Source organism: Phascolarctos cinereus, unplaced genomic scaffold (assembly GCF_003287225.1).
Source record: "Phascolarctos cinereus isolate Bilbo 61053 unplaced genomic scaffold, phaCin_HiC Scaffold_4;HRSCAF=312, whole genome shotgun sequence".
Classification (NCBI taxonomy): Eukaryota; Metazoa; Chordata; class Mammalia; order Diprotodontia; family Phascolarctidae; genus Phascolarctos; species Phascolarctos cinereus.
The window spans coordinates 35,355,288-35,378,636 of NW_027555847.1; the positions used below are offsets into that span (position 1 = coordinate 35,355,288).

The 23,349-nt window shown below is 35.4% G+C and overlaps 1 long non-coding RNA gene across 2 annotated transcripts in view; it reads right to left on the bottom strand.

Annotated features, from left to right (window-relative positions):
* The window catches only part of LOC144456745 (uncharacterized), a 158,060-nt gene that overhangs the window by 15,143 nt on the left and 119,568 nt on the right, over positions 1–23,349 (bottom strand). Inside the window, exon 3 of one of the 2 annotated variants that reach the window (XR_013485812.1) lies at positions 17,510–17,639. The exons of the other annotated variant lie outside the window; for it this stretch is intronic. This is a non-coding gene — a long non-coding RNA (uncharacterized LOC144456745). The remainder of the gene's footprint in view (positions 1–17,509; positions 17,640–23,349) is intronic. 2 annotated transcript variants of the gene reach the window in all.

The following is a 23,349-nucleotide window of genomic DNA, read 5'->3' on the forward strand; positions in this document are numbered from 1 at the left end:
TTTGTCTAATAGTCACTGAGCTCCCTCTATTAAATTTATGTATCTGTACATATTCTTTTAAATATATAAGATATATCATTATATACGAAGAATTCACATTATATATAACTATACCGTATACATACACACATACACATACACAAATATACACGTATACATTATATATACACACATACCTATATCTATCTATATCTATATAGTATAGTTTTTAAAACTTAGGACAACCTAGTAGAGGTGAATCTCTAGTGTCCATATTCGAAACAAAATGTGTGACCGGCTTATCTCTGTACCTAAATCGAGAAAGAATATCCCTGCTCAAAGTTAGTGTTGACTTGCTATCATCTGAGTTTTGCAGCACAGTGAATAATGTGCTGTCCTTGGATTCAGAAAATGCAGGTTCACTAACTCATTCGGCCATTTGTGACCCTGGGAAAGTTCAGTTAAGCTCTTACAGTCGTTTCTCACCTATAAAATGGGAAGAATAATGCTATCTGATAGGTTGCCTTCTTGTATTCCTAGTGCTTAACACAGTGCCCAGAACATAGTAAATACTTAAAAATAGTTGTTGATTATTGATTCTTGAGAGTCATATGAGATTATGTACCTAAATCACTCTGGGAACTTTGAATTGCTATATAAATGTCAGTGATTATTTTATTACACTGTTTTAACATAAAGTACTATGGTAGAAATATGCTGGAGATAGTATGCACTCAGTGTATTGGTCAAATTGAACCAACCTTTGGTGGTATTGTGAAGTATGAGACAGTAATATGGTGGGAAAATATCTGCTTCTGAACTCAAGGAATCTGAGTTTAAATCCATCTTCCAAGGCCTACAACCCTTCTTGGGCTATTCATTTAATCTCTCTGGGCCTCAGTTTACTCATCTGTAACATAAGGGGCCTGGACTAGATGGTCTATAATGTTCTAGTTCTTCATCTAGTACCCTATTATTTAAGTCCAATTTGTAGAAAACAGTGAATTTAGAACTCCCAATTTTCTTATCCAAATTCTGATACTAATCACATCTGTGGAAATTTGTTTGGTGGAACACATTATTTTCAAATTGTACTCAAATGCTTAGGTAAAATAGATCCTCATCAACATATTGTACCCTTTAATAGGGGTTCTTATGGATAGGCAAGTCCACATACCTAGGGGATAAAGTTATCAGTTATAGCAAAATTCATGTCGTAAGAATGAAAATTTATCTTCCCTTTCCTAGAAGACCAGGTAAGTGCATAAAATTAGTGGTTTGAAAATAATACTTTCTTTTCATGTATTCCTTCCGCTAGTGAACTAAGAGGTTGTTAACATATATGTGTGTATGCATAATATATGTTTCCATATGTAATGCACACACACACACACACACATATAAACACAAAGACATGCTTATACTTATACACACATGTAACATTCAGGTGAAGAGAAACACAGAAAAGGTAAATTACTTTCTATGAGTGTAGCTGAAAAAGTGCTTATGGAACATAGAGACAAAAAACATGAGTCTGAGTCTATGATTTGTACCCTACTAGACATGTGACCTAGCCCTGGTTTTTAAACCTCTCTGGTCCTCAGTTTCATCATTTAAAAATCTGAATTTTCTTTAACATCACCTTTATTCCTAGGTATATCCCTTTTCCCTTCCCTACCCAGAAATCTTTCAAATATAAACATTTAAAGAGCAAAATGAGGAATGTCTTAACTGAGTCTGACCATAAATGCAAAACTCCATAACTATAATGTTCCACTTCTGTAAAGAAGAGAGGGGGATACAGTTTCCTCATTTCATTTAGGGGGAGATAATCTTAGTCATTATAATTTCATAGCATTCAAATTAATTTTCCCCTTGTATTTATGTTGTTTTTGGAGTTATGCATATTGCTCTCCTGTTCGTACTGAATTCAGTATGCATCAGTTCAGATAAGGATTCCCATGATGCTTCTCTATGTTTTTAGTCACCACTACTTAAGAATACATTAATGTTTTCATGACATTCATGTATCCTATTTTATTTATTCATTTCATAAAACATGGCTATCTACCTTATTTCTAATTCCTCCTCCAGTCTAGGGTGAGAGATCTGACCAAGACAGAGACTGAGTCCTCTCCTTCCTCCCCTAGGAAGTGCCTTCTCAGGGATGTGTGGAAAAGTCACACTCCAATTTCTGGGAATTACTCTCTCATCAACTTGCTTAATACCCTTGAAGCTTCATAAAATGAGGATTATTATTTATCATCATCATCATTACTATTACTGTTATTATTATAAATCCATGGGGCATTACCAGGTTTCCTAAGCTTATCCAAACATGTCATCCTACTATATATGTAAATACACACACATACACACATATGTATGCATGTATATATATACATATATATATATACATATATATATATACATAGTATATATTTATGTAATATATTCTTTCTTTCTGTCTTTGACCTCCTTAGTTTGTATGCTCATCAGTGGAGCTTCAAAGTCAAAGAATATAGACATTTTAATTACTTTCTTAGCTTAATTTTAAATTACTTTCCAGTATGGTTGGAAGAATTCATTCACTCTAACACTGATTATTCCAATCAGTTGTCATATTTACCAATTTACAATGTGTAAGGTAAAATAGTAGGGTTGTGCTTTTTTTTCCTTTTCATCTCTTTCATCATTAGTGATTTGGAACAATCTTCCATAAAATTGCTAATAGCTTAAATTCTTTTAATGCTATTTATTAGTATCCTTTGATGTCTTATCCACTAGAGAATGGCTTTTGGTCTTACACAAAGTTTAACAAAAGTCTTAGTGCACTTAAAATGTTTTATTTCATTAAATATTTCTAAATTACATGTAAAACAATTTAACAATCACTTTTGAAAAATTTTGAGTTCCAAATTCTCTCCCTCCTGCACTTCCCCCCCCTTTATAATGCAAGCAATTTTATATCAATTATAGATGTGAAGTCATGCAAAACATATTTCTATATTAGCCATGTTGCAAAATACACACAAAAATAACAATACAGAAAAAGAGAGTTTTAAAAAGTATGCTTCAATCTGCATTCTAGTTCATCAGTTCTTCCTCCGGAGAGGGATATCATTTTTCATCATGGGTCCATTGGAATTGTCTTTGATCATTGTCTTGATTAGAGTAGTTAACTAAGTCTGTCATAGTTGCTGTGACTATGTACAACACTGTCCTGTTTCTGCTCATACACCTTGCCTAAGTTCATACACATCTTCCCAGGCGTTTCTGAAATCATCCTGCTCATCATTTTTTATGTCATATTAGTATGCCATCACAATCATATACCACAACTTGTTCATCCATTCTCCAGTCAATGGGAATCCTTCAGTTTTTAATTCTTTGGAACCACATAAAGAGCTGCTATAAATATTTTTGTACAAATACGTCCTTTCTCCTTTTCTTTGATCTCTTTTGGATTCAGGCCTAGTAGTGATATTGCCAGATCAAGGAGTATTAATAGTTTTATAACAATGTGAGTCTAATTCCAATTTTTCTCCAAAATGGTTGGACTGGTTCATAGCTCCATCAACAGTAAAGTAGTGTCCCAATTTGACATATCCCTACCAACATTTGTCATTTTCCTTTTCTGTCATGTTAGCCAATCTGCTAGGTGTGAAGTGGTGCCTCAGATTTGTTTTAATTTGCATTTTCTAATCAGTAGTGATGTAGAGCATTTTTTCATGTGAATATTGATAGTTTTGATTTTTTTTTCTTCTGAAAATTGCCTGTTCATATTCTTTGGTGATTTATCAACTTGGGAATGGCTCTTATTTTTATAAATTTAACTTAATTTCCATTGGGAAATGAGGCCTTTATCAAGAAAATAGACTAAAAATTTCCTCCAGTTTTCCTTCTTATTTTGGCTAGAGTAGTTTTGTTTGTGCAAAGCCTTTTAATTTCATGTAATCAAAATATCTATTTTGCTTCCTGTGTTCTATTCTATTTCTTGTTTGGTCATAAACTCTTCTCTTTTCCAGAGATCTGACAGGTACACTTTTCAATGCTTCCTTAATTTTCATATGATATCACTCTTTACGTCTGAAGTATTTATTCATTTTGACCCTATCCTGGTACACAGTGTGAGATGTTGGTTTATGCTTAGTTTCCGCCAAACTGTTTTCAAATTTTCCCAGAAAATTTTGTCAATCATTGAGTTCTTATCCCAAAAACTTAGATCTTTGGGTTTATCAAAAACTAGGTCAGTATGGTCATTTGCTATTATGTATTATGCACCTAAACTATTTCACCAATCCACCACCCTATTTCTTAGCTACTACTAGATTGTTTTGATGATTACCATTTCATAACATAGTTTGAAATCTGGAACTATGAGGCCATCTTCACATTTTTTTTTATTGATTCCCTTGACATTACTGACATCTTATTCTTCCAGATGAATTTTATTGTTTTTCCAGCTTAAATAAATGATTATTTGGCAGTTTGATTGGTATGACACTGAATAAGTAAATTAGCTCAGGTGGAATTATAATTTTTTATTATATTGGCTCTGTCTACCCATGGGCAATGAATATTTCTCTAATTATTTAGATCTATTTGTGTGAAAAGTGTTTTGTAATTATGTTCTTATAATCCCTGGGTTTGTCTTGGCAGGTAGACTCCCAAGTATTTTGTATTGTCTGATTTTAAATGGAATTTCTCTTTCTGTCTCTTACTGCTTTTTGTTGTTGGTAGCATATAGAAATATTGTTGATTTATGTGGGTTTATTTTATATCCTGCAACTTTCCTCAAGTTTTCAATTGTTTCAAGTACTTTTTTTAGTTGTTTCTCTAGGGTTCTCTAAGTATACCATGACATCATCTACAAAGAGTGATAATTTTGTTTCCTCATTGCCCATTTTCATTCCTTAAATTTCTTTTTCTTGTCTCATTATTATAGCTAGCACTTTTTTTAAAAAAATTCAGATATGATTTATTTCTGTCTTTAAATCATTTCTTTCCTCCTTATGCCTTTTCATCCACATTTCAATGGTGACTTGAGATGGGCAGAGAAATCAGAATCATTTCCAAATTCTTTACAAAGTTAAGAGTGAAAAATAACAACTGACAGTTATACAATGCTTTACAAGTACATTGCATCTATTTTCTCATTTGATCCTCACAACAACCCTGTGAGGTAGGTGGGTATGGTTATTATCTGTATTTTGTAGATGAGAGAGCTGGGGCTCAGATGTTAAGTGATCTGGCCAAGGTCACACAACTATGATGTACAAGAAAATATATTTTAATTCAGATCTCCCTGACTTCAGGGCCAACTCTTTAGCTGTAACACCATGATTAAAATCATACTTTTTTTCCTTAGACATGATATGACAAGTGCCATGTGCATAAATAATATGTCCTAGAAACTGGACTCTCAAATGGGCCTAAGAAAGATCATATACAAAGGTCTTTTAGAAGCCAAGTTCCATTTCCTACAAATCAACATCAGGTATGTGTTTAGATTTATGCTCACATATTCAATGAACACCTGTGCCAAGGCATGCTCGTGGTCCGTAAACAGGTCTGAAGCACATCTTTTTCTTTTCTTTTTCAAGTGAAAAAGAGATTCTTTCTTGGTGAATAGTATGTACTGTTGTAGATAACATTGTATTAACTCTATAGAAGCCCAGAACACTGTAGAATCTTCTCAATGACATCAACAGTCACTCAAAATCAATTGGCATAATTATCCACATATGAAAAAATGAAGAAAGAATTGGATGAAGAATTTCTGTTTCTTAGACTCGATGTGCTACAGTAACACTCTGGAGGGTTCTAACCAGATTAAAATGTTTAACAGAATAAGTAGAAATAAAATAGAACATAGATAATGTTAATATATGGTTTTCAAAGTCAATACACTCCCACAAAAATCTTCATGCACGGTTTAGTGGTTCCCTTTTCTATTTGAGTTTGACACCACTGTTCTATACCATAATAATCAAGTTAAATGGACTTCTGGACTCTTGTCCTTTGTCTCTGTCTCCCTCTGTTTTTCTGTGTCCCTGTCCCTCTCTTTCTCTTCCACAGTCTTTAATGGATTTAAGTTCAGGCTCTCCTTCCAATCTTGGCTGGAGAAAAGCTCGGGATTAAGCAGTTCTTCCTGGTCAGGGAACCATATGTTGAGGTTGAGATGACACATGGGTCCTGCCCAAATGACTTAGACCCAAGCCTTCTTTCAGCCAAAGACAAGATTTATTAAAGATCTGCCATATTGGTCAGATTCTTAAGGAATCTGAGCATTTGTGAATTATTGGCTAGGTTCTTAAGGAATCTGAGGCCAAATACATATTTTTCAAAAAGAACAAAAGAACCCTACAAATTGCATGCTCTAAGAGGCTGAACTAATACTTGGTTTCCTTCTAGGGCACTAGGCCAAAGAAATAGACTTCTCTGAGGGCCACACTGATGGCTGGCTGTTTTTATTTTTAAAAAAAGTTTAGCAGCTTTCAGGTTTGTCATTCAATTATTTAGCTAAGTATAGGCAGCATTTCTAGTATTGAATATTAGTGGTGATAATTGACATCCTTGCTTCACCTCTGATATTATTGCAAAGACTTCAAGTTTATCTACATTATACATAGGTTTTAGATAGATACTTCTTATCAGTTTTAAAAAGGCTCAAGTTATCTTTTTGCTTTCTAGTGTTTTTTAATAGGAATAGGTGTTGCATTTTCTCAAAGGCCTTTTCAGCTCTATTGATATGATCATATGAATTTTATTATTTATGTTATTGATATTGTCAATTCTGCTGCTGGTTTTCCTAATATTGAACCAGTCCTATATTCCTGGTATAAATGCCACCTTCATAGAATATGATCTTTGTGATATACTTCTGTAATCTCCTTGTATTTTATTTATAATTTTTACATTGATACTCATTAAGAAAATTGATCTATGGTTTTCTTCCTCTGTTTTTGCTTTCTCTGATTTAGGTATCAAAACCATCTTTGTATCATGAAAGGAATTTGGAAGACTCCTTCTTCACCTGCTTTTTTCTTTTCAAATAATTTATATAATATTAAGATTCATTATTCCTTAAATATTTAGTAGAATACACTTGGATCTGGGTATTTTTTCTTAGGGAATTTCCTCTTCTATTAATATGGTCAATTAATATTATTGTAAAATTCATCCATTTCACTTAAATTACCAATTTTATTGGCATATAATTGGGCAAGATAACTCTTAATAGTTGCTTTCATTTCAACTTCATTGGTGGTACAATCACCCCTTTTATTTTTGCTTTTAGCAATTTGATTTCCATTTTTCCTTTTTAAAGTTCAAATTAATCAGTGTTTTTATCTTTTTTTTGCATAAAACCAGTTCTTTTTATTTATCAGTTGCATGTTTTTTTTTTTAACTTTCAATTTTATTAATCTCTCCTTTGATTTTCATTTTGATGCTTATTTGGGAATTTTTAATTTGTTCTTTTTCTGTTTTTTTTTAGTTGTATGACCAATTCATTGATCCATTCCTTTTTCTTTTTTATTGATATATGTGTTTAGAGATATAAATTTTCCCTTAAGTAATGCTTTGGCTGCATCCCACAAATTTTGGAATGTTGTCTCATTGTCATTCTCTTTAATGAAAATATTGATTCTCTCTATGATTTGTTTTTGACCCACACATTCTTTAGGATTAAGTGATTTAGTTTCCAATTAATTTTTAATCTATGCTTCCAAGGCTCTTACAGAATGTGATTTTCATTGCATTATGCTCTAGAAGGGGTGCGTTTAATATTTCAGTTTTTCCGCATTTGACTGTGAGGTTTTTTTGCCTTACATATGGTCAATTCTTGTGAAAGTGCCATGTACAGCTGAGGGAAAAAAGCATACTTTTTTCTATTCCCATCCACTTTTTCCAGAGGTCTATCATATATAACTTTTCTAAGATACTAATCATCTCTTTGACTCTTTTCTTAATTATTTTATGGTTAGATTTATTTAGCTCTGAGAGGGGAAAGTTGAGGTATCCCACTAATATAGTTTTATTACGTATTTCCTTCTGTAATTCTTTTAACTTTCAGAATTTAGATATTATTCCATTTGGTGCATATAAGTTTAGTATTAATATTACTTTTCTTGTCTATGATTCCTTTTAGCAAGATGTGGTTTCCCTGTTTGTCTCTTTAGTTAGGTTGATTTTAAGCTATTAAAGCTTCTAAGTCTTTTTGGACATGCTGTATATTTGTGTTACTTTCCTCTAAATCTTGGACATCAAACACTTAAGTATATTCAATACAAAGATGTTTTCCAGTCAATAATGTATAGTGGTATTTGGTGTAAACTGTTGGTCTAAACTAATTTCTGCCACTTTTCCATCTTCCCCAATAGTAAAGAGATCTTCCCCAAGTATTAAATGTTTTCTAATATCCATTTTTGCTCCCACTTTTAAATTTTTAGCAAGAACTAACTTTTTTTGATGATTATTACTTTCATATAATAACTTTATGTCTTAAAGATATATTTCCTCTTTCATCGTTTTAATTTTTATTATTTTCCTTGAGGTCCTAGACCTTTTGCTCCTTAAAATAAATTTTATTCTTATTTTGTCTAGCTCTATAACATATCCCCTTTGATAGAATTATTGGTGTAATACCAAATTTGAAAATGAATTTAGGCAGCAGTATTTTTTTTTTTTTGCTGTTATATTGGTGTAAACTAACAAGGAGTAATGAAGTCATTTATTCCCTCTGATTATTTAAGTCAGTCTTTATTTCTTTAAAGAATTTTCTATAATTGTATTCATATGAATCATAATTATGCCTTGGCAGATTGATTTCTGATATTTTATGCATCTTGTAGTTATTGTGAATTAGCCTTTACTTGCAATTGTTTCCTCCTAGATTTTGTTTTTACTGAAGAGAAATAATATTAATTTTTATAGTTTTATTTTATATCTTGCTATTTGATCAAAGCAAAGAGTTTCTTTACTGATTGTGGTTTTCTAAAAAAATCTTGTGATTTTTGATATCATCAGAAAAAAGGCTTACTTTTTTTTTCTGTGCATATCATTTTAATTTATTTGTCTACTTTTTGTTAACATTTCCATGATTTATATAAAATAAGAGAAGAGAAAGGGGACAAATTTATTTTAATCATATTTATCTAGAGAGTCTCTGATATCCACCCCCTCTAAATAAAGTTAACTTTTAGATTTTTTACATATATACTTTTTTATTCTATTAAATTTATCCATCTAGGACTATGCCTTGTAGGTTTAAAAAACAACAATAATATAAATGTGGGTTGTACATTATCAAAGGTTTTTTCTGTATCTTTGACTTAATTATGTTGTTGTGGGTATTTTGTTTTTTAAATATGTAGAATATTATTATGTTAATTATTTTCTTATCATTGCCTTGCTGGTATAAATCTAATTTGTTCACAGTGGAAAAATATTGGATAAATTGCTCTTTTTTTCTAGAATTTGATTTAAAATGTTTGAGTCAATATCATTTAGAATCATAGAGCTAACTATGCGTAGTTTTAGTTATGTTTCTTATACATAGTGGGTTGCTTGGTCTTGTTTTCTTATGCAATCTCACCCCATTTTAATCATATTATTCAATCTATTCACATCTGAAGTTATGATGTTAGACCTTTGTTTTCTTCTGTTTAGCTCATTCAGATTCATTTCACTCCCTTCCTCTTTTTAGTCAATACTTTGTTGCTATGAGTTGCTTTTAATCTATTTGGATGCTAGTTTATTTTCATGGGTTCTACCTTTTCCCCTGCTATTCCCATTTTTCTGACTTATCTCAAGTTCTGAGAAAAATACATAAAAGTTTAATTTCTCCTTTTTTCTTTCCTTCCTTTCTTCCTTCTTTCCTTCCTTGTTTCCCTCTTTTTTCCTTCTTTCCTTCCTTGCTTCCTTCCTTCCTTCCCTCTTTCCTTTCTTCCTTCTTTCCTTCCTTTTCTTCCCTCTTTCCTTCCTACTTTCTTTTTATTTAGTTACACTAAACTATTTCTCCTCATTTTACAGATTATGACTAAAATCTTCAGAAGTTAAGTGATTCACTTAAAGTGACAGATAGTAAATGCCAAACAGGTTTCAAAGTAAGGCCTGTGATTTCAAGCTTTCCCACTGCACTGGACTCTTCCACTTAAAATTTCATTACATTTTCAGTTACTCACCCAAATTTCACATCCACACGCAAGGCTAGTCTCAAGCTCCAGTATCTTCTCCCCTTTTAATTAATTATAACTCGCATTTATATAGCACATACAGGTTTGTAAACAGCTTTTCTAGCAATAACTCCATTAGGTAAAGAGTAAAATATTATCATTCCCATTTCAGAGATGAGGAAACTGAGTTACACATTGAAAAAGGACAGTAAGGCAATAACTACAAAGATTAGTCCCAGCACAAAAATAACTTTGTCACAGTCCTGCCAAGTGAACCATCTTAAGGTGAAACTATCTTCAATATAGCAAGAGATTTCTAGTCTTTGTAATTGTACATATCATTAATTATTCACATTTGTAGTCATTGGATGGTGGTGCTTAATTTTAAAGATTCCTAGTAAAAGTTGAAATGAGAAAGTAATTTTTTGCACTCTTAGAGAAATAAACCCAGTACAAATTTCAAAAATTACTACTTTATCACAATGCCATGTATTCTTTTAAAGGATAAGAAACTTTATTTAATGATCATAGAAATAAATCATTTAAATAAAATGCTGACTTTAGAATTAGAGATTTTGCCATATTACAACAAAGTGTGTTGCCAATGAACATACATCCATCTCAGCTAGTTATAAAGTAGAATTTGACAATTATCACAATGTGTATATGTACAGTGCACATATATGACATATAGTAGAAATGCATAATTTAAAAACTATATTATGTAAGATAAGCTTTCACACAACTGTTGGCATCAGGCAGCATCCAAGCAGGCAAGTGATACTGCCATAGTCCCACCTGCTGTTAATATGTTAACAAGGTCCTACCATGATGCAATTTCTCATTTTTCATTTCATTTCTTTTCTTTTTTATTAGGAAAAAATGACTCATAGATCAGGGTAATGTAGTTGCAACATATTTAAGTGAGACATTAGACAAAGTCTTAAATTCTTCAGAATTATAGGGGCAGCTAGGCAGCACAGTGGATAGAGCACTAGCCCTAGAATCAGGAGGACCTGAGTTCAAATCCAATCTCAGACCAGACACTTGACATTTACAAGCTGTGTGACCCTGGGCAAATCACTTAACCCCAATTACCTCGCCAAAAAGCAAACCAAAACAAAAACAGAGTCATTCTTCAGCATTATACGGGAGAGCTCTGGATGATAGTATAATTGGTACATAGATAAAAGGGTGAGAGTAGCATGGCTAGGTTCATTTGAGGAAATCAACAAACCTAAAAGTTATACATGGGACTGAACATTGGAGGAAGATCATGTGGGGGAGAAACAGATATGATTTTGTCATCATAGTGTATGATAGAGTTCCTGGACCAAAAAACCAAAATAGATGAGAAGTTCAGGAAATAGATCAAAAGCCTGGCACATTGCCATGACAAAGAACTGACGGGGACTTCAGTTTTCCAGACATCTGCTGACAGTCTTTTTGTTAGCCAAAGATCAGTTAATAATTTCTGAACATAATGATATTGTTCTTCAAAAGGTGGAAGAACCAACGGGCGAAAATTCCATTTTGTATCTGATTTTCTTTTTTAAAAAGGTAGAAATTCATTGTTAGGGTGGAAATGAAAGGAAACTTGGGTCTAGTTAACAACTCTCTCTCTTCCTTTAAGATCCTGCTCAGACATGATTTTCTGAATGAGGCTTTTCCTGATCCCCCAGTTGCTAGTGACTGCTCTCTGAAACTACTTTGTATTTAACTACTTTGTATATTTATATTTATTCAGTTTATTTTTATGCTCCATATGTTTTTATGTGTACTTGTTGTCTTCCTCACTTAAATGTAATATCCTTGAGAATAGGCATTGTTTCATTCTTTGTCCTTGCATTCCCAGAGAGCACATAAATGTTTGTTGACTGATGGATTGAAGTTAGCATATAGATAGCAAGAATAAAACTGTGTTAGCCACATCCTAGGGGAATTCATCTCTAGATCAACTCTGCCTTACTCTATTTCTTTGATCAGTGAGGGACTACTTGTGACTCAGAGTCAATATTTTCTCCCCAGTGGGGCAATGCATGCAGGTCTTTACCTCTATGGGGTCTTGTACCCTGAGTTTTCCCTCCTCTGCACTTGTATACATTTCCCCTTGAAATGATCTTAAATACTTTTATTGCATCAAGATTCTTTCATATGTTAAGCATAACTAAAGCTTTCGATCCTGAATAGAGAAAGATTAGGTGACTCAGAAAACTGTTTTCCCCACCTAGACCAAGACTAGGTCATCAAAGGTAGTAAAATGAACAAAAGCCTGGTTCACAAAGTGTTTCCTTCTACTCCTTCATCTTATGGAATAATACCATAACACTTGATGTAGCTCTGAAGCCTTTTGAGCTTCTTGACCACAATTATGCCAGTTTCCTTCTTCCTTGTCCCATGGAAGCAGTCTCCCTTATGATGAATCTTTTTTCCCCCCCCTTCCCTAAGCAGTATAGCAGTCTCCTATTTTGGCAAATCTTAGTACTTACTGAGCTGGGTGACCCTTCATACATTTTTGTGAACTAGAAAACAAACTGTAGATATAGATAGATATGTACACACACACACATATATACACATATATGTGGGTATGTATATGTATATATCACCATATAGCTGTTTCCTTCTTTCCTGCTTTTAGGTCTTTGGGGCCATGGATTTGCATCAAGAGACCTGCTACCACATTAGTCATTCCATTTTTTTTTAGAATGAAGGGGATTACTAGATAACCCATGAGATCCTTCTCATTTCTTACCTGAGTCTAGCATGCTAAAATTTACTGACCAGAATCATTAATTCCATCTGAAGGGGAACTGGGATGATCTTGGTTCCAGGTGCATGAGAAGAATCTTTTCATTGGACATACTTTTTCTCCATATCATGTGAAAAGAGAGAAAGCAGGGAGGAGGATTGCAATAACTGACATTTAAATAGTGCTTTGTAGCGTGCTGAGCAATTTACGATTTAATGAGCATGCATTTAACAAATGCATGCTCTGTGCCTGGGACTATACTAGGCACTGGATATACAAAGACAAAAATGAGACAGTCCTGCCTATAAACAGTTTACATTCTAATGAGGGAGATTGCATGTGCATACATAATTACAATATATACAAGACATATACAGAAGGCAGTGGGTGTTAAGCATTTACTATGTACCAGTCATTGTGGCACTGGGAGTGCACTGGGAAAGCAAACACAAGCAGAAAGAAAGATGCTGGCCTCAAGGAGCTTATTTTCTAACGGGAGAAAATAATACATAAAGTGAAGTTGAAAAAGGTGGTCATGGAATGTAAACAGTACAAAGGTATGATGAAGATGTCCAGATTGCCACTTGGTGAGGAATGAAGGTGGAACAAATTATTTATATTTTACAGATGAAGTAACTGAGGGTCATATAATTTGTCCAGGATCACACACCTAAGTAGATGAACCAAGACATGAATTCAAGTCATCTGTACTCCAGATTCAGTTCTCTTGCTGGCACACTACAGCAGGTTGTGTGATTGGATCCTTGCATCTCTTAAGACTTATTAGTGTGAACAGTGACAGGAAAAGGCCCTTGAGGAAAGAGGTAGGGCCTTAGAGTTCTCTTCTATGTCTAAGGCATTTATCTCCACTGAAGTAGAGACTTCAATCTTAAAAAGAGACCCAGAGGTGTTTACAGAAGCACCTATTTCCTACAAGTATTTTATAATCAAGTTTTATAATATTCATTTCCATTCTGTTCAACAGCAAACATTTATGAAGCTCTTTTTCTGCACCAGACACTTCATTAGGAAATGAGACAAAACAAACCACAGTGGTGCCTGTCCTCAAGGAGATTACATTTTACTATCACACATATACTATACATATCTACTATGTCTAGGGAAATATATGCACAGATGACTTAATCTAAAGACATGCACAAAGTAATTGGCTGGGGACACTAATAGCCAGGAGGTTGAGGAAGGTCCTCAAATAGAGGTGTTGCTTGAGATGTGCCTTGAAGAGAGCCAGGAGGACTTTGGAGAGGTGGAATTGAGCAGGGAAAACTATCTACACATAGGGAATTTGCCTGTGCAAGGTTATAGAAGCATAGTATTTGACATTGAATACGGGGAATAGCAAACAGGAGAGTTACACTGAAGTATTGAGGGTTGCACCCCCGCCTTTGGTGACTACCTGACATCATCCATGGCTCCCAGAAGCTGTAGCATGTGCAGCAACCACACCCCAGTAAACCATCTCAGCCTATAAGCCAAATCAGGTTGAGGGTAACTGATGAGTCTCAAACCTATTGGTTAGTAAGTGGGGTGTCTGCCCCTCAGTAGAATGGGCAGATGAGATTGACCAATGGATGTGGTCAAATTGCCATTGTTGCCATGAAGGCAGCTGAAGTGAGGTGGTGTGGAGCACTTAGAGCTTGGTCAGACAAGGAAGACGCCAATGTCACCCACTGTATCCTAGGCCACGCCAGTCGTCTTGACTTTTGTCTTGCCACTGGACCTCAATAACTCTGGAAGAGAGAGTGAGGAAGAGAGAGAAACTCTGCCTCACTTAAATTCAATTCATGCATGAATCAAGGTATCAATCACCCTGGGATGTCATTGGTCCTCTTCAAAAATGAAGGGCAAACAACACCAGAGAGTGTGTGAGAGGAGAAAATGTGCAATAAGTCTGTAAAGACATTGACACCTGTTTGGAAAGGGATATAAAGAATAAATAGAGAATTTTTCTACATTTTGTCCTACAGGTGATAGGAGGTCACTACTGCTTCTTGAGCATCCAAGTGTAAGATGGCCAGACCTTCAGTACTTTAGTCACATAAACTTGGCAGTTGTTTGGAAAGATGAATGGGTGAAAGGAGAGATTAGAGGCAAGGATGAATGTAAGAGGGATGCTGCCCTGAAGTAGGATGGAGGTTGTATCATTGGACTGAAAGGGAAAGAAGAAAAGATGGAGGGTTGGTAAAATCTATAGGAGTAGGCAGATGTTTGGATGGTTGGAAGGGTAGGATGGTGGATAGGGTAACTCAGGTTGCAAACATGACTGGGTGACTATGTGAATAGTAGCATAGTAATGGAATTAGGGAAAATATGAAGAAGGATGGGTTTCAGTTTGCTTTAGATAATATTCCTTCCTGTTAATTTGGTGAGGTCTCAAGAGAACATAATTAGTATTTTGCACATCAAAAAAAATGCTTTTTCCAAATATGAGTCTTTTAGTTGGAGTCCATCTGCTTATGGTTTGTCCAAGGACTTTCTTTTTCCCCTAAAAATGACAAAAACACAACTTTGCTTGTTTTCTTTTATGGAAGTGACTAAACATTCATTGGTGGTGCTACCTGAATGGCATTCTCTTTTCATGGCCAAATGCCCATAGCCCTTTGTGGCCAAGATCAACTCTTATGTAAGTAACAAAAAAACCTTTTGTCCCAACCATGCCCTGTTTGTTTATCTTTGAGAACAAGCCACCTTTCATAAGACATGGTGTCTAAACGGTCAACCAACTCCATGACTAGAAAGCTACCACAGAAACTCTTTAATTGAGACTTCCCTTTCCTTCACTCTGTATAAGTAAGCAATGAATCTTCCAAAAACATATGATTATTAAGTTGCTTATACTAATTATTTCTGGGCCTAAAGGAAGAAATTATTTTTCAAGATAAAGAGGAAAACATTAATTTTATATTAACACAATGTTTAGAGAGTTAATTGATATATGTAAACCCAGTATCATTTAGAGATGAGCCAGTGGATAAAGAGCTAGCTTTTGAGTCAGGAAGATCTGGGTTCAAGTCCCAACTCTGACATATACTGACAGTATCTTCTTGGGCAAATTCCCCTACCTCTGAGTATTACTCGGGACTCTCTAAAACAATCAATGAGCAAGAGAAGAGTCAACAAACTGCATTGGTTAATAGTGTCCCCACTAAGAGTTACCTACACCAATGAATTCCCATGTCCAGTCCCTCCTACCACCCCTTCCCCCAATCAATTAAACAATTTATGTGAACATATGATTGGATTTTAGAATGGGAATGAACATTGCCCCATTTTAATCTTATGATAACGGAAAAGAAATAAGAATGGTACCCTAAGGATACCAAATTCTCGAAGTATCTAAGCTTAAAATTTCAGATAGTATATAGGTGGTTTTTGTAGTTAAATGGCACCTGTGGACCAGATATGGGAAATAACAAGGTAAGACTAAAGCAAAAATCCTTGATTTTGCAAATGCTAGATTTCTATCCATTTTTAAAATGAGTCAGATAACTATACTTTAGCCTAACAGAAGCACTTCAAAAAGTAACACCTCAACTATAAAAAGTTATTATCAAATTATTATCAAATCCATCAATAATCACTATTTAAATACCTTTTGTTCTTGTTATTCAATTGTGTCTGACTCTTCATGACTCCATTTTAGATTTTCTTGGCAAAGATACAGAAGTTGTTTGCCATTTCCTTCTCCAGTTCATTTTACAGATGAGAAAACTGAGGCAAAAAGGGTTAAATGACTTGCCCAGAGTTACACAGTGAATAACTGTCTGAGGCTGGATTTGAACTCACGAAGATGGGTCTTCCTGATTCCAGGCCCGACACTCTATCCACTGTGCTGCCTATTATGTACCAAGCCCTTTGCTAGGTGTCAGGGATACAAAAGTTCAAGTGAAACTATTCCTGTCCTCAAGGAACTTACAATCTATAAGAGGGAAGTGTTTTATTTTGAGTTAGCAGGGTATAGTGGATAGAGGGTGAAGCCTGTTATGACAAAGATCTGGCTTCAAGTGTTGCCTTTGACTCACATTGGCTATGGATCATGGACAAGGCATTTAATCTCTTAGTGCCCTAAGCAACTCACTATGGCCTTACCTTAGGGCTGAGTTTCCTGTATCCAGTGTATCATTGTTTTTTGCATTGGTAGTTTTCCTCACTGATGAAATCATAAATCTAGAACACCCTTATTACACCCCTAAAAATCAACTTTGAATCATGGCCAAATAATATTTTAATTATCTCTTGTTTTACTATCCTAGACAGCTTTATAGAATATAAAGAATTTGGCAACTGTACGTGATATATTTGTACTTGTGATATACCTATTCTGAGGAGATTTATACTCAAAATAGTGTCTCTAAGCACAAGACAGTTTTGACTGTAATGATAAAGTATGAGAACATAAGAGATATCTGAGGGAAAAAGTAGGCAGCTGTTTTGAGTCAGGTCACAGTAATCTTCCTAAAAATGAAGTGGTTTACAGGGGACAGATTTTTGTTGAGTAAGCTAGGTGGTACGGTGGGTAATGGACAGTAACTGGAGTCAGGAAGACCTGAATTCAAATCCAGCCTCAGATACTTACTAATTCTGTGATTCTGGGATCCTGGACCAATGATGCCAAGGTCTTTGCTTCAACGTTTTTCTTTTGTGTTTGAACTGAGGGATGCAATTTGAGCTTTTCTTAGGATGTATCATTGAAACTATGGACCAGGCTGGAGAAGACATAAAAGATATAAAAAAGATATTTTAAAATATTTGGGAAAGGATACAGCACCTTTTGAAGTCATTCATCTGTCAATATGATATATTGAAAAATAGCAAATATTCTGGAAATGAGCATGAAGGGTCTCTGAGAAACCAAGAGCTGTCACCAAGTCCAGGAACTTTATTCCTGGCTTAGCTGCTGGGTTTCTCATTCAGAATCTATTTACTTCTACTTGAAAAAGAATTCTAGTATGCATAGTTTTCTGATTGGTATGACTACAATAGAGCAAAGGCAATTAATTAGAAAACTAAGAAGGAGGTAGGAAGATGAGAAAGGGGAAACAGTGAGAAGATCATTGCAAAAAGAGAGAAATGACTCTTTAAATAGTAACAAGGAAAGGAGAGACAAATTATAAGATTCAAACATGAGACTTGTGTAATGTAGAAGTACATTGGGTTATGCACAGTCTAATAAGAAGGGGTAAGGATAAGGAATGATCTTGTGATCTTCTTGGTATAGGAAATTCCTAGGAGAAAAGTAACCTCCCACAACTAACACAGGTTGGCATCTTCTTCATAACTCTCAGTCATAGAGTTGCCTGGGACATTTAAAGGTCAAATTACTTGCCTAGTGAATCCCAGTAAGTGTGTGTCAAAGGCAAGACTTGAACCCATGTGATACAGGCTTAAAGGCTGGCCATTTATCCATTGGACAGGTAGGTGGCATAGTGGACTGAGTGCCAGGCCTGCAGTCAGGAAAACTCATCTTCATGAACTCCAATTCAGCCTCAGTCACTAACTAGCTGTGTGAACCTGGACCAGTCATTTCACCCTGTTTGCCTCATTTTCCTCATCTGTAAAGTGATCTGGAGTGGAAATAGCAACCTACTTTGGTATCTTTGCCAAGAAAACCCAACATGGGGCCACGAAGAATCAGACATGACAAACAACTGGACAACAATTTATCAAATACTAATAAAAATAATTTTCTAATGATATTTAAATGTTGTTTGAACTCAATAAGTACCAAATTATTAGGGTATGCTACATTTAAAACTGAAGGCTTAGATGGCGGTTAAATAGAAATAAAGGATGGATATGATAAAATATCTCAATCTGTTCCACATAAGACATGTCGAGCACAAAGTTAACAAAGAATAAACTTTTACTTATGCATGTCAAGAGACTTCCTGGCATCCTCAGATCAGAGCAAAATGGGAAGAACGTTGTTGCGATATCAGTCTTAATGTAGTTATGGAAGAGTAAAATGGATAAAAATGTGCTCAATAAGTATTCAAAAATAATCTCAACAATATTATCAAGACACAACCTTCTTCAAGGTGGCTATAGAATATTAACACTGTCAAAAAGGAAGAAGAGGAATGACATGGAGTGTGGCACGGTAGAAAGAACATGTGCTTAAGAATCAGAAGTTGCTGTTCAGTCATTTCACTCATGTCCAACTCCTTGTGACCCCATTTGGAGTTTTCTAGGCAAAGACACTGGAGCAGTTTGCCATTTCTTTCTCCTGCTCATTTTACAGATGAGGAAACTGAGGCAAACAGGATGAAATGACTTGTTCATCGTCACATAGCTAATAAGTGTCTGAAGCCAGACTTGAACTCAGGTCTTCCTGACTCTAGCCTGGCACTCTATCCACTGCACCACTTAGCTGTGTGACCCTAGGCAAGTCAGTGAAACCTGTCTGGCTCCATTTCCTCATCTATAAAATGAGCTGGAGAAAGAAATGACAAACCACTGCAGTATCTCTGCCAAGAAAACCCCAAATAGAGGCATGAAAAATCATACATGACTGTAATTTCTGAACAACAACAACAGTCCTGTATGAAGTATGGAAGGAGCTCATGAAATAGCTAAGATGAAAACAAATGAAACTGAAAGATGCTCAGTGGGCAGGATCCATATGAGCTTAACCATATTGACAAATGGCCAAGTTGCATCGGTTGGTTGATAGAAAAAGAAGGGCTTATGATAGCAATTCAAGACCAAGCTATTGCTATCTGGAGTCATAGAAGGACCATCTTTAAGGAGCTAGGATGTATTAATTGATGCAGATTTTCCAATGAAATGGGAAAAAACACTGTGCAGCACACCACCAAAGGTTGCAAATATTTAGTGACTTCCAAATAGCCAAAAAGACACAAAGAAGAGGCATTGTGAGGTAGTGAACAGAGCACCAGAGTCAGGAAAACTTGGGTTCAAATCTTCTGTGTGTCCTTAAGCACATCACTTAACCTCTGTTTGCCTCAGTTTCCTCATCTATAAAATAAGAGATTTGCCCTTAATGATTTCTAAGGTCCCTTCCAGACATAAAGATATTGTAAAATGACCAACAAAACCCTACTATACCAATACAAATCTCCCCATTTAGTTTTGAGAATCCAACAAAGACACTGTCCTTGAATGAGAACACAGTAGCAGACAGAACATTATAATAAAAATCTTTGATCACTATTTTAATTAAGGACACTATACCTGATAGTCATAACCCCCAGATTATGAAGGATTAAAAGCTCTTAAAACAAGGATACATTACAAAAGATATCAAAACACATGTGGGAACAGGATATGGCACAAATCATCTCTGGGATCCCAGCTACCCCTGCAATCACCCTGAAGAAGCTTTTGGTCAGTCCACAGAGGGGGAGCTTCCATCCCACCCATTTATTCAATTACAAAAACAGTTATTTCATCCACTTATGCCAGAGTTTGCCAGCACTAACATAAAGGAACAATAGCAAGTTGTCCCTAGACAATTTCTGGGTTCCTTCGAGTATATCACAGGAATGAGAAAAATAATGGCATTATATTATTATTATTTTTATTGTGAGCATATCATGGGAACAAGAAAATAACAATAACTGGCATTTTCATGGTACATAATCAATGGGTGATTATCTCATCTGAGGTTGACAACAATCCTAGGAAATAGAGACCTCCATTGTGGCTGCCCCCATTTTATATATAAGGAGGTTGAGTTTCACAGAGGGTCAATGACTTGCTTGTGATTACACAGCTGGCTAAGTGTCAGAAGCAGGATTTACACCCAACCCTTCTTGACTTTACCTCCATCATGACATCATCCTACCTCTCAATAATTGTCATGTAGAACAATTGCCCCTCAATTCTCCAATGACATCCACATGTCAAGGGTCTGTGATTTCAGTCAGTGCACAATGGAACCCATTTATAACTTAGAAAGATACCTCATTCTGAGAGAGATCTTTATGCAACTTGACCATAGTCATAGAGTAGTGGGAGCAGCTAGGTGATGCCACAGTGTGCAGAGCTCTGGGCCAGGAGTTAGGAAGACTCGTCTTCCTGAGTTTAAATGTGGTCCCAGACACTGACGAGCTGTATGACCCTGGCCAAGTCACTTAACCTCATCTGTAAAATGAGTTGGAGAAAGAAATGGCAAATCACTCCAGTATCTCTGTCAAGAAAACCCCAATTGAACATGACTGAAAACAATGAACCAACCAGAACAAAAAATAGGACTTGAACCCAGTCCTTCTTGACTTGAAGTCATTCCATGTTCCCTCTGCTAATGAGGTCAAGGACTGCTTTCGACACTTACTTGCTGTTGGACCCTAGGCATATCACTTAAACTCCGATTCCTCACTGGCAAAATGAAAGAATTGGATTAGTTGATCTCTAATATCCTTTTTGGCTTTAAATTTATGGTGTTATAATTCCATGACAGATACCAAATCAGGCTGGTTTAGTCAATTTCAGGAAATCAATGAAAAGGCACATGGTGGGTGAGAGAAGCATACAATATAACAAATGAGGAATTGAAAAGGAAAAAAAGAGCAAAGAAATGTAAGGTTGAAAGATAAGATGGACTGGCCCTTGGTGAGGAGGGATAAGTGATGGCTGCATCATGCATTCCCCTCGTATCTCTGCAATGTCAAGAAAAGAACACTTGCCTCTCCCTTATCGCACCCCAACACATATGTGGAGCCTCTGTGCCAACTTTCTGTGTTAGAATAGAACAGGATGTACAGGCATGAGTGGGTCGCAATTTGCACCATTGGAGGGAACATCCATGTAAGTACGATCACAGACCTCACTTGATTCCAGTCAACTGAGGCAGTTTTCAAGTGCAATTGCTTTGATTTGTACACTAAACTCTTTGACTAAAATGTTTTTAATGAGTATTTTAATGGTTCCTATGCAAGAAATCACATTTTCCTAGAGTTTATGATTACCTACATGTAAGTGAACTTTCTTTGAACGTCTCCTCAGATGACATAACATGTAGGAGATGCCAGGGAGTCAGTAATGCACATGTCAGTTGTCTTCACAGACTTTATGGCTTTGGTTTAAAGTTGAGAATGTTTGGAAAATAGCTTGTCTCTTATCTGGTACATGGAGCAACTCTTGTTCAGACGGAGAGAGAGGTTAAGTGAGAAAGGAGTTGGCTTGCCAAGTATACATTTGTCCCCCTTCCCCCACAAAAAAAGAAGAAGAAAGAAAACACACATAGGGATGTGAATTGGAGTGTGGGGGGAAAAAAGATCAGAAATCAACATCACCAAGTCCTATTCTAGTAAAAAAGGGATTATTCTTGCTTGCCTGCCCTCTGCTGGAATTTCTGAATTCAGCACTTCAGTCGTAGCAGCGATAAATTGTATAGTCAATGGGAGTGTCTTTTCAAGATATGTTGAAGTGTAGGCCAGGCATATGAGATTAGGAATAAAACAGAGTTAAGCCTTAAAAGCAATGGTCAAATGTTCACTTAATTCAACATAAAAGATAGTCAGATTTTGAATGGGTTAAAGAAAACAAGTATAATAGTGTATATGATTATGTGTAAAGAATGGGGGATGTGTGGTTGTGATGGTGAAGAAAACAATCAACCATTATTGAAGGAGAAGAATGCTTTGATTAAACTAAAAGATATACCTAGCATTAAATGAAATTGCTATAACCCCCAAAACCAAACCAAACCAAAACCCAACCCTCTTTAATTCACCTGAGCATAATATATGAAATCAGATTAGAACCGGTTGCCCTTCTATAGATGAACTGAGGTTCTGAACTGAAACTGAGAATGAGGAACTGAAGGGAAAGGGGAAGTTAGTATATGCTTAATAACCTGCCAAAATAATCTTGTTTTTTTCTCCTTTAAAAATCAAGCCAAAATGTTTAGAAATTGGAAATGAGTTTTTTCCCCTTCTCCTATGTTACTCCTTCCATTACATGATTGTAAATTATTGTCTGTTGTTTAAAAAAACCATGAGATAAAGTATACTGAATTTTCTGGAGACAGCAAAAATGGTTGGAATTTACAGAATGCTTACAGTTTTCAAAATGCTTTACATACATTAGTTCATTTAAATCTACAAAAATACAGTGGGACAGATGCTAGAAGTATAATTTTCCTACCAACTCTGTAAAGCAGATATTTTCAATCAGGTGCCACATTGGGTAGAGCGCTGGGAAGAACTGACTTCCAATTCAGCTTTAGACATTTACTGGGAAAGTCACTTCTTTATTGCCTGCCTCAATTTTCTCATCTGTAAAGTGGGGGTAAATAATAACACCTACATAAAAAAGGGTTGTTTTGAAGCTGAAGTGAGATATTTTTGCAAACCTTTATGTACTATCTAAATATTGGCTGTTATTACTTGTTAAACAAGTAGTAGGTGCCAGGCACTGTGCTAGGCTCTGGGGATGTAGATACAAATAAAT